The 15,053-nt window shown below is 51.1% G+C and overlaps 1 protein-coding gene and 1 long non-coding RNA gene across 2 annotated transcripts in view; one reads left to right on the top strand and one right to left on the bottom strand.

Annotated features, from left to right (window-relative positions):
- LOC119964903 (astrotactin-1-like) overlaps positions 1–15,053 on the top strand; it is a 3,158,558-nt gene that overhangs the window by 2,943,404 nt on the left and 200,101 nt on the right.
- Positions 1,121–14,915, bottom strand: LOC119964908. The gene is made up of 3 exons (XR_005460391.1): positions 14,862–14,915; positions 7,852–7,968; positions 1,121–1,385 (listed from the first exon to the last, which is right to left on the bottom strand). It is a non-coding gene; the product is annotated as an uncharacterized LOC119964908 (long non-coding RNA).

Consider the following 15,053-nt stretch of genomic DNA (forward strand, 5'->3'; position numbering starts at 1 on the left):
TGCTTCACAGCTCCAGGGTCCCAGGTTCGGTTCCCGGCTGGGTCACTGTCTGTGCGGAGTCTGCACATCCTCCCCGTGTTTGTGTGGGTTTCCTCCGGGTGCTCCGGTTTCCTCCCACAGTCCAAAGATGTGCGGGTTAGGTGGATTGGACATGCTAAATTGCCCGTAGTGTCCTAAAAAGTAAGGTTAAGGGGGGGTTGTTGGGTTACGGGTATAGGGTGGATACGTGGGTTTGAGTAGGGTGATCATTGCTCGGCACAACATCGAGGGCCGAAGGGCCTGTTCTGTGCTGTACTGTTCTATGTTCTAAGGCACTGGCTAGTTATGGGATGTGAGTGCTGAGAGACTAAGAAAATACAGAAATGAGGGGAATAGATTTGTGACTAAAGTAACAAGCATTTACTTTGATTTCCTGCCCTTTGTTCTGTCACGTGGGATTTAAAAACTAGCTTGACTTAATGCGCCCCCAGATTTATTCATCAATTGAACAGATTTTAGTTAGTTTGGAACTGCTGAGTTTCTGAGGGAAGAACAGCCAAGCACCTTGTGGAACTTATGAGAGAGTTTATTTACTTCTGGTTCTTTGGTTCTCTGCCTGAACGTAGGTCCGACTCACATTCTTCCCCACGGATAGGTCAAGTAAGCATGGCCCGTATACCCCTCATCCAGAACAGGGATCGAACCCTGTGTTGTTGGGGCCTAACTGATCCATATTGGGTGTCCAGGCAACTGAGCCAACATATATATGTACCTTCTAACTTGGAGCTATGGATAGTGATGGTAGAGGCTCCAATTTATTTACTTTGCATGGCTGAGGAGGAACCTCTCCCACTCTTCCAAACTGCCATGTGGAAGGATGTACAAATTGTAAGAATCCTTCCTGTTTATTTCCTTTGCTCCCATTTTATTTTGTTATTTTTTTGTCCATGGACCCATATTCAGAATATGCCATTAAGCAGCCTGTTTGTCAGGACATTGTATTCCTAGCTTTTGTATTTTGGAGAGGAAAAACATTGGCGCCGTGTGAATCTTAGGAACCAGCTTTGGAAGAAGTCGGGTTGAGTAGATAGGTGGCAACCGGTGGGTTGAACAGGTATGGTGTTCTGGCTGACAACAGTCAGTGATTGGTTCCTGCGTGATGCTTGTTGAGAGAACTTGGGAGAAGTGAAAGGGACATTCTCTCTCTCTCTCAAACAGCTAAAGTTAAGAACTGCTTTATTGTTCAAAAACCAGTGACTGCCTAGCACATCCTTCCTGCAAACTTGAAATAACCCTGAATCCGCAGAAAAAGTGGACAACTTGCCAGAAGCCTCTAGTCATTCGTAGGAAGAGGAGCTGTGTTTTCTACCTCTCACTGTTGCCGGTTGCCTGCTGTCTTTATGAGCCTGCAATAAAGATCATTATAAGCTGAAGGAAGAGAAAGTACCCAACTGAAGGCCTAACATTCAGTAAAATATTAGCTAGAAGTCTTCCCAGAGCATCAAACACCCTGAGCGGGATTCTCTGTTGGCTGACGCCGGAATCGGGAAACGCGATTGGGCGGGAGAATTGGTTCTGACGCTGAAATCATGGCGGCCGCTGGTTTGACACCAAATCGCAATTCTCCAGGGCCTTGACAGCAGCATCAGTGCGTTCCCCTCAGCCCGTACAGTAAACACCATTGGCATATCATTAGCAGCCTAACTCGGTTTTCTCTGGGGCCTCCGTGATTCTCCGTCACCCCGGGGGGAATTCGCGATGGCTACTTGTGCTTCTAAAAATCGTGAAACAGGCGCCATGGCCGATGGGTGAGAGAGGAGGTAAAACACGGAGAGGCAGGACCATGGGGTGCCCGTCCAGACACTGGTCAGGTTGATGGGTGGACAGGTCGTGGGCCGGAGTGATGCCCCAATGGGGCTGGAGCAGTTTGGGGACACATACCACCATTGCCTCGGCCTGCAATGCAGCCACCTTGCTACCCACTCCACTGACCAACCACCTTGGCCCCTAGTTCTGCAAGGTGCCATCAGCTGTATGGGTGCCCCTACCCTACCATCCCCTCAACCCAGCCCCCACCATTCATCCACCACCCCCGCACCCCAGCCCCCAGCCCCCAACTCCACCCTCTTACATAACCCCCACAAAGCAGGGTAGCATGGTGGTTAGCACAAATGCTTCACAGCTCCAGGGTCCCAGGTTCGATTCCCGGCTGGGTCACTGTCTGTGTGGAGTCTGCACGTCCTCCCCCTGTGTGCGTGGGTTTCCTCCGGGTGCTCCGGTTTCCTCCCACAGTCCAAAGATGTGCGGGTTAGGTGGATTGGCCATGCTAAATTGCCCGTAGTGTCCTAATAAAAGTAAGGTTAAGGGGGGGGGGGGGGTTGTTGGGTTACGGGTATAGGGTGGATACATGAGTTTGAGTAGGGTGATCATGGCTCGGCACAACATTGAAGGCCGAAGGGCCTGTTCTGTGCTGTACTGTTCTATGTTCTATGTTCTATAAGCGGCCAACACCCGCTGGTGGGGCTTCATGTCCAAGGGCAACGCCCACAGTAGCCCCTACAGGGGGGTGCCGTTTGGGGACCACTGAGCTTATCGTTGCTATGGGCAATGGCAGCCGATGGTATCCCTGGCAGCAGGCATGGGCACCAGAGCCAAAGGCCCCCATGATGCCGGGCATCGACAGGGCCAGGGGTGCAGGTATGGGGGAGGGGTGGAACATGTAGGAGCAGAGTCCGCAGTGCCAACCAGGGCCACCATATAGCCCATTGGATCTGATTGGGGACGGGAGTCTGAACCATGCTAACATGTCGGTCTTTCACCCCCTGTAGACAATGGCTATTGGAATGCTACCAGCAATGGTGGCCATCCTCCGAGTCGCCGCAGTCCTGTGGGATGCACTGCGGCTGTACCACCTGAAGCTGCTCGAGGAGGAGGACAAAGCCACAGCGGCAGAGCTTGCCCCAGAGGAACAGGAGGCAGCCACTGAGGATGGCGAGCCGGCTGCCCAACAGGCTGAGGAGGAGGAGGTTGAGGAGGTGCAAAGGAGACGCTGCATGAGGCCACCTGTGAACTGGCACCACCTGTCATTCGAGGATCTGCCGGACCGGACATGCAGTTGAAGACTCCGGATGAGCAGAGATTCAGTGCAACACATCTGCCAGATGATGACACACCTGGCACCGCGGGGGTATGGGGGAGGACACCTGCTCCCGGTGGTCGTCAAGGTGATGGTCGCTTTGAACCTTTACGCCACGGGCTCCTTCCAGGCGCCGAGTGGGGACCTGTCCGGATTCTCTCAGACCTCGGTGCACAGGTGCATACGCGCCGTCACGGAGACCCTATATGCCCAGGTGCCGCAATACATCCATTTCCATGTGGACCAAACCCACCAGGATGCCCGGGCAACGGGGTTCACTGCCATTGTTGAGATGCCCAGGGTCCAGGCGGCCCATGGACCATACGCATTGTTACTGCCACTCAGGGCCTACACCCCAAGTGCGGCAGCTAAGGGTTTGCGGGTGGGAGGGTGGTGAGTGTGGGGATGCATGTCACCCTACGAGCACCTGCAGATGACAGGCGGCTTTATAAAACTGAAAGGGGTTTCACTCAATGAACATGCAGCTGGTGTGTGTCCATCAGATGCACATTATGCACATTTGTGCCTGCTACCCGAGCAGCGTGCACGATGTCTTCATCCTGGCACACTTGGTGATTCCTGGCCTCTTGAAGGCATACTCCCGGCTGGGAGTTGGATCCTGGGTAACAGGGGATATCCGCTGCAGTCATGGCTGATCATGCCAACCGAACGCCACAGACCCACGCGGAGACCCACTACAACGACGCCCATGCAGCGACCAGGTGTGTGATCGAGCGGTGCTTTGACCTCCTGAAGATGCAGTTCAGGTGCCTGGACCTCTCTGGAGGGGCCCTCCAGTATGGCACTGGGAGGGTCGCCAGCATCGTGGCGGCCTGCTGCATCCTCCACAATATCACGCAGTAGAGCGGTAACATGCTGGAGGAGGAGGATGAACACCAGTCCTTGTCCGACTAGAAAGATGTGGGAGGAAGGTGAGTATGAGCAGGACATGGGGCTCGGGCAGAGGCACGGGAGGCTGCACAACGTGTGTGCCAGGGCCAGCACACACAGGGCGCTCTGATCGCCTCCAGGTTCACCAACTGGGGGGGGGGGGGGGGGGGCGGGACTGGCCAGGGGCACAAGTAAAGCCCCCACACTCACCACCCTCCCACCCTTCCACCTGCAACCCCTTAGCTGCCGCACTTGGGGTGGAGGCCCTGAGTGGCAGTAACAATGGGTATGGTCAATGGGATGGAGGATGACGATGGCCTGCTCTGTGATGGGCCCTGGTCCTCCACATCGTTTGACGTCTGTCTCCTGCCCACGGTAGAACTTTCCACCATCCATCTGGTTGATCCCTGCATGCAAGCTCGCCATTGCATCACACTGTCCCATCGAATCCCTGGGGTGGCGGAGCGGGGGGTGGGGGCCGATGGTGGTGATGGTGGCAGAGGAGGGGAGGGAGCGGGTGGGACACCGGGACGACTGAACTGCGGTCCCTGGGCCAAGCCCACCCCACATACACATCTGACAGAACACCGAGGCAGGTTATAACATTGTGCAAAGGTGTTTAATGTGACCACATATTTACAGATACCTGCCCTAGACCCTGGGTGGGATTCTCTCAGCCAGGGGCCTGGCTGGAGAATCTCTGCGACCGGCGCGGGTCACGCCATACCAGCCCGATGCCGGCACGCAACTCTCCGCAGAGCGGAGAATCGGCGCCATTGGCGCTGGCGTGGTTGGCCCAGCGCCGGTCAGAGGCCGCTCTTTGCGGCCGGCCCGCCGATTCATGGCCCGGGATGGGCCGAGCGTCCGTCATGAAAATGCCGAGTCCGACCGGCGCCGCCCACACCTGCTCTCAGCGGGCGGCAACACGGCGTGGAAGGATCGGGGGGGGGGGGGGGGGGCGGCCTGTGGGTGGGGGTGGGGGGGGGGGGGGTGTCTGACCCCGGGGAGTGGCTCCGATGTGGCCTGACCCGCGATCGGGGCCCACCGATCGGCAAGCTGGCCTGTCTGGCTGGGGGCCTGGTTTCATCCGCGCCGGCCCCTGTGGTCCTGCGCCATGTTGCGTCGGGGCCGGCACGTTGAAGGACGGCACTGCGCGTGCCCAGTTCGCTCCAGGATCATCATCTGGAGCGGCATGAACCGCTCCAGTGCCGTGCTGGCCCCTTTTGCGATCCAGAATTAGTCATAGGGTCGGCCCGTTTACGCCGTCAGAAAACGCGAGGGCGTTCACAACGGCGTGGACACTCTGCCGCGGGATTAGAGAATTCCGCCCCTTATCTCTAAACTGTGCCCTGCACCCTTGCCAACTGAACTGGTATCCAACTTTCTGGCCTTACGGGCCCTACCGCAATGTCTGGGTGGATCCCCTACCGTTTATCAGGAGTAGAGGCAGCCGGCTGTGATTCCCACCCTGTGACCTGGGTCCCCTTTGGGGGGTACGGGCCTGGATGGGCCCTGCTGCTGCTCGGGCATCCCAGTTGCGTGGTTCCACCCTGTTCTGCCCGCTGCTCAGCAGATGCGCCAGGGGAAGGGGAGGGGAAGTCCGAGGTGCTGCGGTGCTCCGGCGCCTCCCCTGCAGAGACCAGCACGGGTCCCATCACCTCCTCCTTCCTCGGGGTGCCCGATGTTCCCTGGGCTACTCCAGTGGGACGGGGGTGCAAGCAGAGCTAACCCCTGAGGCTCCCCCATCACCTGCTGCCACCAGTCTTGGAGGCCTGCTGCCTTAGGGGCTGGTTTAGCTCACTGGGCTAAATCGCTGGCTTTTAAAGCAGACCATGGCAGGCCAGCAGCACAGTTCGATTCCCGTACCAGCCTCCCCGGACAGGCGCCGGGAATTTGGCGACTAGGGGCTTTTCACAGTAACTTCATTGAAGCCTACTCGTGACAATAAGCAATTTTTTTTTTTTCTCGATCAGGGTCCGCACGCTCACGGCCATGGACCACCTCGGTTCTGGACTGCGCCAAATCAACCTGTGACTGTGCCACCACCATCTGACTGTGTCATATCAGCCAGTGACTGCGAAATCTCCTCTGGGACTAGGCCACCTCCCTCTTGTGTCTGTGCCACTTTAGCCAGCACCTGGGCAATGCCGCCGATGCTCTCAGCCATGGCGTGCTGTGACTGGGCCACGCTCAGGAGTGCTACTGTAATGTCCAAGTGGCTCTGGCACATGGCTGCCTGATGGGCAACCCTGACTTGGGCCTCGGCTACCGCCTGCACAGATTGTCACAGGCCTTGGACATGCTGATCCATGGCCAAACCTGCGCCCTCTCAAGGCCTCCACCATGGACGCCACCCGTGCGGTGTTGGCCTGGGTGGCATGCTTGCCCAGCACCATATCCTGCTCCTGCACCCAATTGGACTCCTTCACCTGTGCCTGTAGGTGCTAGATGCTTGCCGACAACCCTTCATGCAGTCCCTGGCTCTGTGACTGCATCTCCACCATCGATGGGCTGTTCAAAGCCCGAAACCCATCTGGATGGCAACTAGTCCTGGGGTTGTTGCAACTCCAAATCAAGTAGGGCAGGAATGTACCATGCACTAGCTCAGGCGGCTGTGAAATAATTGATAGTCAACCTGTTTGACCATGTTATGCATGTACCTTCCTTGGCCTTCAAATCCTGGAATGAGATTTATTCATATCCTGGACACGTACAATTTGCAATTTGTAAAACTGTGAGGAAAGGCTGCTTCACCACAGGAGTGGTAACACTGACCAATAGATATCTTTTATGTTAAAACACACGTTAATTTAAACACTGGATCAATGAAAAGTAACAGCTTTACAGTTAACAGTTAAAACACTTCTTAATAAAAAGAAAAACTTTAACTTACTCCCTACATCTGCAACTGTATATATTGTAATTAAGTAAACCAATATAGTTCAAAGACCATTTATAAGTAAAGTTAACAATCCGGGTTACTTGATTTTCTCTGTGTAAAGACCCTGGAGAGAACCTAATAGGAGCTAGCTGAAGCCCAGTCTTGTGAGACTAAATCCTTATGACAAACTGCAATCTACAGGCACACCTGGCTCTACCCCTTTATTACATCAAAAGGTATTCTTTGGTGGTCTCACACTATGATGTCCCATGGCCTGTTTTTCCAGGACAAAGTACTGCTCCTCAAATTATCTACACCCCAGGGGTCCTCTAAAATCAAAACAATGTTCCATTGGCCAATAAGTTAATGGTTGAAACAATGATTACCTCAATTTTATGACCCCTTTGTCACAGCTTTAGCAGATATACTGACTTTATGTTTCTTAAACCATGGTTTTTAAGAACATTACTACAACAAATATAAAATATAATGCACCACAGTTTCCTACATTCATCCCAGGCTTGAACCCTGATCTTCAAGCTCAGAGGCAGGGATGCTACCCACTGCACCCATGTCTAATAATAATAATAATCTTTTATTGTCACAAGTAGGCTGACATTGCCATGATGTTACTGTGAAAAGCCCCTAGTCACCACATTCCGGTGCCTGTTCGGGTACACAGAGGGAGAATTCAGAATGTCCAAATTACCTAACAGCACGTCTTTCGGGACTAGTGGGAGGAAACAGGAGCAGCCGGAGGAAACCCACTCAGACACGTGCAGATTCCACAGACAGTGACCCAAGCCGGGAATCGAACCTGGGACCCTGGTGCTGTGAAGCCACAGTGCTAACCACTGTGGTATCGTGTCAATGGTTAAAACACTGAAGGGGGCTGTTGGGTCTGTGCTGTGCATGCTGGCTCTCTATAAGAGCAACTCACCTTGTCCCATTGTCCTGTCCTTACCCCGAGGTCCTGTAATCGTTTTCTCTTCAGGTGCTGATCCAGTTCCCTTTTGAAAGCCACAGTGGAATCAGCCTCCACCATACTCTCAGGCAGTTCCTTCCAGACCCCAAACGCTCACTATGAAAAATAATATTTTCCTCATGTCACCATTGGTTAGTTTGCCATTCACCTTACATCCAACTCCTCTGTTTCCCAACCCTTCTGTGAATGGGATCAATTTGTTCAAATATGCTACACTGGCACATTTTAACAATTTGAAGCAAATTTGCTGAAAGTTGTTTGATCCTCATTATGAAGGTATTTACTTCTCTTGCTCAAATCAGGGAGCTCGTAGCTTTTAGAAGTGTGTATAGTCAGGCCAGGGAGCTTCTGAAACACTGAGAAACAGGTAAGTATTGCTGCAAACAATTGATTATTTTCTATTATATGAGCATACTTGAGCTTAGAAACTTCTAAAACAATATGTCATCACCACTAAACATATAATTTCTCACTGTTTGGTATATTTATTTGGCCAATGAAGTTTAGTGTCATGTTTTAAAGGCAGCACGGTGGCATTGTGGATAGCACAATTACTTCACAGCTCCAGGGTCCCAGGTTCGATTCCGGCTTGGGTCACTGTCTGTGCGGAGTCTGCACATCCTCCCCGTTTGTGCGTGGGTTTCCTCTGGGTGCTCCGGTTTCCTCCCACAGTCCAAAGGTGTGCAGGTTAGGTGGATTGGCCATGATAAATTGCCCTTAGTGTCCAAAATTGCCCTTGGTGTTGGGTGGGGTTACTGGGTTATGGGGATAGGGTGGAGGTGTTGACCTTGGGTAGGATGCTCTTTCCAAGAGCTGGCGCAGACTCAATGGGCCGAATGTCCTCCTTCTGCACTGTAAATTCTATGATAATTCTATGAAATGTGAGGAAGATTGAATGGGATAATGAAATAAACTGGAGAGTTTCCTGTATTTATTCTTTCCCCAGGCAGGCTATCTGAATTTTGTGGCAAGTGACAACCCTTACTCAGGGGGCCTGGGAGCTAGGCTTCCCCATGGCTGAGTTGGAGAAGTCAAAAGATAACAGTGATTCAAGCAAAATTTTAAAAAATACTACAAATGGAGTGTAAATAACCAGGAGAACATAACAGTGAATGAAAAGCAGAGTAGAGGACCCATGGAAACTGAGACATTTGTTGTGTGTGGGATGGTGTGAGGGACCCCAGCGAGGGACAGAAGATACCATAAGATGAGAGTTGAGAGAGGGACAACACCACGACCTGCAATAAGGTGACAACTAAATTTGGAAGTGTACAGGCAGAGTGAATGCGCAGGATCAACCGGGTTGAGAGCGACACCGGCAGCAACATTGGCTGCATAGAGCACAGGAAATTGGAAGGAAGGTGCCTGCGGAGATCCCGGAAATCTGTGGCAAAGGACAGAGAAAAAACAAAGAGGGAGGGATCCCTGAGAGCTGCTAAAGGAGGGGAAAAGCGCTAAGATAATAAAGATAGAAAATGCTGGACAAACTAAGAAGGTTTGGCATAATTTGTGAAGAGAGAAACAGAGGGAGGGGTTTCCAGCCTGGCTCACCGCCAGGATTGGCTGGTCACAGATGATCTGGCTGGGTTGGTGAATCTCCTGTGGTTGGGCAGTCGGGGGAGTGGGGGGGGGGGGGGGGGGGGGGGGGGGGCGTTGTCCCACCACGACAAGGCTGGAAAATCTCAGCCAAAGTTACAAGTCCGCTTGACCCTTCTCCAGAGTCTCTCTCGCCACAGATGCCACTAGACCAGCTGTGTTTTTCCAGCATTTTCTGTTTTTATTTCAGATGTCCAGCATCTGTTGCATTTCACTTTAATTTAAGAGCTCTACGGTTTCCCAGGAGAGGGAAGAGGCCTGAAAGCCATCAGGGAATTCAGCCAGGAAGAAAGAAAGAAAGAGAGAGAGAGAGGCCCAGAGAATTGGGGAGAGAGCGAGCGATCAGCCTGCAGAACCCTGTAAGAATTTCCCGACTGACGACCAGATCTGTGTAACTGAATGACAAGTTCACATTGAAGTTACAGCCTCACTAATCTGTGCCGGTTTGAAGCTCCATATGAAGCTCCTCCCATTCTCTTCAGCAAACCTTACACCCTGTCACAGAATCATAGAACTTACAGTGCAGAAGGAGGCCATTCAGCCCATCAAGTCTGCACCGGCCCTTGGAAAGAGCAGCCCACCCAAGCACACACCTCCAATCTATCCCCGCAACCCAGTAACCCCACCCAACCTTTTTGTTCACAAAGGGAAATTTTAGCACGGCCAATCCACTGAACCTGCACATCTTTGGACTGTGGGTGGAAACCAGAGTACCCGGAGGAAACCCATGCAGACACGGAGAGAATGTGCAGGCAATGCACAGACAGTGACCCAAGCCGGGAATCGAACCTGGTAGCCTGGAACAGTGAAGCAACTGTGCTAACCACTGTGCTACCACTTCCCCCCACACACACATACTGTACTACCATGCCCCTCTTCTATATACTTTTATTCTTTACCTTCACCTTCCAGGTATCCCTGCTATTTGCCTCAATTATTCCATGCAGTAATTCCCATCTTTGGGTATGAGGGTCTCTATTTCTGGTCCCTAGTTTAGACACTCTCACAAATGAAAACAATTGCTCCCCCTGTTAAACCTCTTCAGAACTTAAAAAAGAAACCCCAGCAGGTCAGCCCTCTCAGTATTTATTTTTCAGGAGCAAAGAGGTCCAATGTTTTTCGAACAACTTGCTGTTGACTGGCCCGGCAGTGGTGATTCTCAGAGCACTAGATGAGGAAGAAAAAGTTCAGCCAGTGTTGCCGGGACTGATCACGCTCCAGCTAGAAGTGTACAAAGGAGGTTTCAGGCAAGGAGAGTTTATTTCGGGCCCCCGTGGTTGAATAGTCAATCTGCTGAAGTCTTAGGCTTGCATTAGAACACAGAACATTACATAGAACATAGAACATTACAGCGCAGTACGGGCCCTTCGGCCCTCGATGTTGCGCCGACCTGTGAAACCATCTGAGGCCTATCTGACCTACACTATTCCATTTTCATCCATATGTCTATCCAGTGACCACTTAAATGCCCTTAAAGCTGGCGAGTCTACTACTGTTGCAGGCAGGGTGTTCCACACCCCTACTACTCTCTGAGTAAAGAAACTGCCTCTGACATCTGTCCTATATCTACCACCCCTCAATTTAAAGCTATGTCCCCTCGTGTCAGTCATCACCATCCGAGGAAAAAGACTCTCACTGTCCACCCTATCTAACCCTCTGACTATCTTATATGTCTCTATTAAGTCACCTCTCAGCCTTCTCCTCTCTAACGAAAACAACCTCAAGTCCCTGAGCCTTTCCTCGTAAGACCTTCCCTCCATACCAGGCAACATCCTAGTAAATCTCTACTGAACCCTTTCCAAAGCTTCCACATCCTTCCTATAATGTGGTGACCAGAACTGCACGCAGTGCTCCAGGAGCGGCCGCACCAGAGTTATGTACAGCTGCAGCATGACCTCGTGGCTCCGAAACTCAATCCCCCTACTGATAAAGGCTAGCACACCATATGCCTTCTTAACAGCCCTATTAACCTGGCTGGCAACTTTCAGGGATTTATGTACCAGGATGCCGAGTTCTCTCTGTTCATCTACACTACCAAGAATCTTGCCATTAGCCCAGTACTCTGCATTCCTGTTACTCCTTCCAAAGTGAACCACCTCACACTTTTCCGCATTAAGCTCCATCTGCCACCTCTCAGCCCAGCTCTGCAGCCTATCTATGTCCCTCTGTATCCTATAACATCCTTCAGCACTATCCACAACTCCACCGACCTTAGTGTCATCTGCAAATTTACTAACCCGTCCTTCTACACCCTCTTCCAGGTCATTTATAATAATGACAAACAGCAGTGGCCCCAAAACAGATCCTTGCGGTACACCACTAGTAACTGAACTCCAGGATGAACATTTGCCATCAACCACCACCCTCTGTCTTCTTTCAGCTAGCCAATTACTGATCCAAACCGCTAAATCACCTTCAATCCCATACTTCCTTATTTTCTGCAATAGCCTACCGTGGGGAACCTTATCAAATGCCTTACTGAAATCCATATACACCACATCAACCGCTTTACCCTCATCCACCTGTTTGGTCACCTTCTCAAAAAACTCAATAAGGATTGTGAGGCATGACCTACCCTTCACAAAACCGTGTTGACTATCGCTAATCAACTTGTTCTTTTCAAGATGATTATAAACCCTATCTCTTATAACCTTTTCCAACATTTTACCCACAACCAAAGTAAGGCTCACAGGTCTATAATTACCAGGGTTGTCTCTACTCCCCTTCTTGAACAAGGGGACAACATTTGCTATCCTCCAGTCTTCCGGCACTATTCCTGTCGACAAAGACGACATAAAGATCAAGGACAAAGGCTCTGCAATCTCCTCCCTGGCTTCCCAGAGAATCCTAGGATAAATTCCATCTGGCCCAGGGGACTTATCTATTTTGACATTTTCCAAAACTGCTAACACCTCCTCCTTTTGAACCTCAATTCCATCTAGCCTGGTCGACTGTACCTGAGTATTCTCCTCGACAACATTGTCTTTCTCCAGTGTAAACACTGACGAAAAATATCCATTTAACGCTTTCCCTATCTCCTCTGATTCCACATACAACTTTCCACTACTATCCTTGATTAGCCCTAATCTTACTCTAGTTATACTTTTGTTCCTGATATACCTATAGAAAGCCTTAGGGTTTTCCTTGATCCTATCCGCCAACGACTTTTCTTGTCCTCTCCTCGCTCTTCTTAACTCTCCCTTTAGGTCCTTCCTGGCTAACTTGTAACTCTCAAGTGCCCTAACTGAGCCTTCATTTCTCATCCTAACATAAGCCTTCTTCTTCCTCTTGACAAGTGCTTCAACTTCTTTAGTAAACCACGGTTCCCTTGCTCGACAACTTCCTCCCTGCCTGACAGATACATACTTATCAAGGACACGCAGTAGCTGTTCCTTGAAAAAGCTCCACATTTCGATTGTACCCATCCCCTGCAGTTTCCTTCCCCATCCTATACATCCTAAATCGTGCCGAATAGCATCATAATTGCCTTTCCCCCAGCTATAATTCTTGCCTTGCGGTATATACCTATCCCTGCCCATTGCTAAAGTAAACATAACCGAATTGTGATCACTATCACCAAAGTGCACACCTACATATAAATCTAACACCTGGCCGGGTTCATTACCAGTACCAAATCCAATGTGGCCTCGCCCCTTGTTGGCCTGTCTACATACTGTGTCAGAAAACCCTCCTGCACACACTGCACAAAAACTGACCCATCTATAGTACTCGAACTATAGTATTTCCAGTCAATATTTGGAAAGTTAAAGTCCCCCATAACAACTACCCTGTTACTCTCGCTCCTGTCGAGAATCATCTTTGCAATCCTTTCCTCTACATCTCTGGAACTATTCGGAGGTCTATAGACAACTCCCAACAGGGTGACCTCTCCTCTCCTGTTCCTAACCTCGGCCCATACTACCTCAGTAGACGAGTCCTCAAACGTCCTTTCTACCGCCGTAATACATTCCTTGATTAACAATGCCACACCCCCCCCTCTTTTACCATCTTCTCTGTTCTTACAGAAACATCTCAATCCTGGAACCTGCAACAACCATTCCTGTCCCTGCTCTACCCATGTCTCTGAAATCGCCACAACATCGAGATCCCAGGTACCAACCCATGCTGCAAGCTCACCCACCTTATTCCGGATGCTCCTGGCGTTGAAGTAGACACACTTCAAACCAGCGTCTTGCTTGCCGGTGCCCTCTTTCAAACTTTTAACCCTATCCCTGACCTCACTACTCTCAACATCCTGTACACTGGGACTACAATTTAGGTTCCCATCCCCCTGCTGGATTAGTTTAAACCCCCCCGAAGAGCACTAGCAAATCTCCCCCCCAGGATATTGGTACCCTTCTGGTTCAGGTGAAGACCATCCTGTTTGTAGAGGTCCCACCTACCCCAGAATGAGCCCCAATTATCAAGGAAACCAAAACCCTCCCTCCTGCACAATCCCTGTAGCCACGTGTTCAACTCCTCTCTCTCCTTATTTCTCACTTTGCCAGCACGTGGCATGGGTAACAACCCAGAGATAACAACTCTGTTTGTTCTAGCTCTCAGCTTCCACCCTAGCTCCCTGAATTTCTGTCTCAAATCCCCATCTCTCTTCCTACCTATGTCGTTGGTACCTATGTGGACCACGACTTGGGGCTGCTCCCCCTCCCCCTTAAGGATCCCAAAAACACGATCAGAGACATCATGAACCCTGGCACCTGGGAGGCAACACACCAACCGTGCGTCTCTTTCGTTCCCACAGAACCTCCTGTCTGTTCCTCTAACTATGGAGTCCCCAATGACAAGTGCTCTGTTCCTCTTCTCCCTTCCCTTCTGAGCAACAGGGACTGACTCTGTGCCAGAGACCTGTGCCCCATTGCTTACTCCTGGTAAGTCGTCCCCCGCAACAGTATCCAAAATGGTATACTTGTTATAGAGGGGAACGACCACAGGGGATCCCTGCACTGCCTGCCGGTTCCCTCTCCCTCCCCTGACGGTAACCCGTCTACCTTCTTCTTTTACCTGAGGTGTGACTACCTCCCTATAACTCCTCTCAATAACCCCCTCCGACTCCCGAATGATCCGAAGTTCATTCAGCTCCAGCTCCAGGTCCCTAACGCGGTTCTCGAGGAGCTGGAGTTAGGTGCACTTCCCGCAGATGTAGTCAGCAGGGACACTCGATGTGACCCTTTCCTCCCACATTCTGCAGGAGGAACATTCAACTGCCCTAGCCTCCATTCCCACTGAACTAACTTCCCAACTACTGAAAACTAAAAAAAAACTTGTTAGTTTAGCAATCCGACGGACAGAACTTTTTTTTTGGTTAGAGGAGGAGTAGTGTTTCGTGTAAAGCTGTCACTCGAGAACAGCCCCTTCACAAACCACCTTCAACTTACGCAGACCGTACTGCACGTATGCAAATCTCCCCGGAACAGCCAATCAGAAGCTCTGCTATGCTGCCCTCTGCTGGATGCTTGCCTTCACTCGAACTCCTCGGGTCACTTGCGCAGGTACACCTTCAACTTACGCTGACCGCACTGCACGTATACAAATCTCCCTGGAACTGCCAATCAGGAGCTCTGCTCTGC

Source organism: Scyliorhinus canicula, chromosome 4, assembly GCF_902713615.1.
Source record: "Scyliorhinus canicula chromosome 4, sScyCan1.1, whole genome shotgun sequence".
NCBI lineage: Eukaryota > Metazoa > Chordata > Chondrichthyes > Carcharhiniformes > Scyliorhinidae > Scyliorhinus > Scyliorhinus canicula.